This window comes from Brassica oleracea, chromosome C7, assembly GCF_000695525.1.
Source record: "Brassica oleracea var. oleracea cultivar TO1000 chromosome C7, BOL, whole genome shotgun sequence".
Lineage (NCBI taxonomy): Eukaryota > Viridiplantae > Streptophyta > Magnoliopsida > Brassicales > Brassicaceae > Brassica > Brassica oleracea.
The window spans coordinates 16,913,570-16,916,381 of NC_027754.1; the positions used below are offsets into that span (position 1 = coordinate 16,913,570).

Consider the following 2,812-nt stretch of genomic DNA (forward strand, 5'->3'; position numbering starts at 1 on the left):
GCATCTCCACTGGCTTTCTGATTCTTCTCTACTGCTATTGTCGATTCGAGCACACCACTTCATTTCTATCGTCTGCAGCAGATGGGAATTAAGGTAAAAAAAATAATTTAATGGATGAAGCAATGGGATTTGTTATTGTCTGCATATCTATTTATAGGATCAGAAAATTTGAATGACATAGGAGGTGAAGAATCAAAATTAATTAGACGTAGTGAGGCTCCTTGAATAAAGGCCATAATTGAGAAGAGTAATTACATGGTGTGAAGTTGAAAGGAAGCGTTTCCATGGGGTTTGCAGAGGAGGTGTGAAGTCAACGGTGTGAGAGATAGAGAGAAGACGTCATTGGGCCGCGTAGATAGATTGCTAACATGTGTTTACGGACCGAGAAAGAAAGAAAATGAAATGGGGCGTATCACTTGACACGTGTAAGCTCCTTGATGCATGACTTATCTACGTGGAATCTGAAGTGGCGCAACAGGTATGAAGGAAATATTTTATATATAAAGAAGACTAGGAGCGCGGGACTATTTTTATTTTTAAATGTTAACCATATAGTCATTTCTTAATTGTATATTTACTTATTCTAATTTTCTTGCTTTATATCAAATGATAAATTATGATAGATGTTTAATGTAATATTTCTATTTCTTATATTGTATATTTCCTTTTTATTTATTGTTTTTCGCATATTGTATATTTATTTATTATTTCTTTTTTTTTATCTGTATATTTTTTTTATTTTTTTTATTAATGTCACGTGTCATCTTTTAGAAAAAGTTTTTTTCGCTGATATGGACGCTGCCTTAAAAGCTCCCTTTTATTAGTATAGTTCGTATATTTTATATTTAGTTATTTTAATATTATAATAGATGTTTAATCTAATATTTTTATATTGTATATTTACTTATTATTTATTGAACTATACATTTTTCACATATATACTTAATTTAGTTTTTTCCTTTTTTATATTGTATATTTACTTACTGTTTATCTTTCTTATTTTGTATATTTATTTATTCTAAATTTTTTGATTTTATATCAATGATAATATTACGATATATATTTAATGTAATATTTTTATTTATTATATACTATATTTCTTAATATTTAGTTTTTCTTATATTATATATTTATTTATTCTAATATTACGATAATTGTATAATATAATATTTCTATTTTTATATTGTGTATTTAGTTATTATTTATTTTACTATACATTTTTCATATAGATTTTTAATTTAGTTTTTTTTTTTCATTTCTTAATTGTATCAGATGATAAATTATGATTGATGTTTAATTTAATTATAATAGATGTTTAATGTAATATTTATATTTCTTATATTGTAATATTTATATTCCTTATATTGTATATTTACTTATTATTGTTTAATGTAACATTTCTATATCTTATATTGTATATTTAGCTATTATTTCTTTTTCTTTATATGTATACTTTTTATTTTTTTTTATTAATGTCACGTGTCATCTTTTAGAAGAAGTTTTTTTTCGCTCATGTGGATACTGCCTTAAAAGCTCCCTTTTATTAGTATAGTTCGTATATTTTATATTTAGTTATTTTAATATTATAATAGATGTTTAATCTAATATTTTTATATTGTATATTTACTTATTATTTATTGAACTATACATTTTTCAGATATATGCTTAATTTAGTTTTTCCATTTTTAATATTGTATATTTACTTACTGTTTATCTTTCTTATTTTGTATATTTATTTATTCTAAATTTTTTGATTTTATATCAATGATAATATTACGATATATATTTAATGTAATATTTTTATTTATTATATACTATATTTACTTAATATTTAGTTTTTCTTATATTTTATATTTATTTATTCTAATATTACGATAATTGTATAATATAATATTTCTTTTTTTTCTATTGTGTATTTAGTTATTATTTATTTTATTATACATTTTTCAGATAGATTTTTAATTTGGTTTTTTTTTTCATTTCTTAATTGTATCAAATGATAAATTATGATTGATGTTTAATGTAATTATAATAGATGTTTAATGTAATATTTATATTTCTTATATTGTCTTTTTATTTTTTTTTCTATATTGTATATTTACTTATTATTTTAATGTAATATTTCTATTTCTTATATTGTATATTTACTTATTATTTATTTTTCTTTATATGTATATTTATTTTTTATTTTTTATTTTTTATTAATGACACGTGTAATCTTTTAGAAGAAGTTTTTTTCGGTGATGTGTACGCTCTATGGAGCCTCAAAAGCTCCATTTTATTAATATAGATACATTTTTCAGATCGATGTTTAATTTAGTTTTTTCATTTTTTAATTATATATTTACGTAATCTAATTTTCTTACTTTTATATCAGATGATAAATTATGATAGATGTTTAATGTAATATTCTATTTTTTATATTGTATATTTATTTTTTATTTATTTTCCTTATATTGTATATTTACTTATTATTGTTTAATGTAACATTTCTATTTATTATATTATATATTTACTTATTATTTATTTTTCTCTATATGTATATTTATTTTTTATTTTTTGTTAATGCCACATGTCATCTTTTAGAAGAAATTTTTTCCGTTGATGTGGACGCCCTATGAAGCCTCAAAAGCTCCATTTTTTTAGTATAGAGCTCCATTTTATTAGTATAGATACATTTTTCAGATAGATGTTTAATTTAGTTTTTTCATTTTTTAATTATATATTTACGTAATCTAATTTTCTTGCTTTTATATCAGATTATCAATTATGATAGATGTTTAATGTAATATTTCTATTTCTTATATTGTAT

At 20.6% G+C, this 2,812-nt stretch overlaps 1 long non-coding RNA gene across 1 annotated transcript; it reads left to right on the forward strand.

Moving 5' to 3' along the window:
* LOC106304214 lies at positions 1-393 on the forward strand. Its single transcript, XR_001262670.1, has 2 exons — positions 1-93; positions 182-393. It is a non-coding gene; the product is annotated as an uncharacterized LOC106304214 (long non-coding RNA).
* Positions 394-2,812: the final 2,419 nt, after the last annotated feature.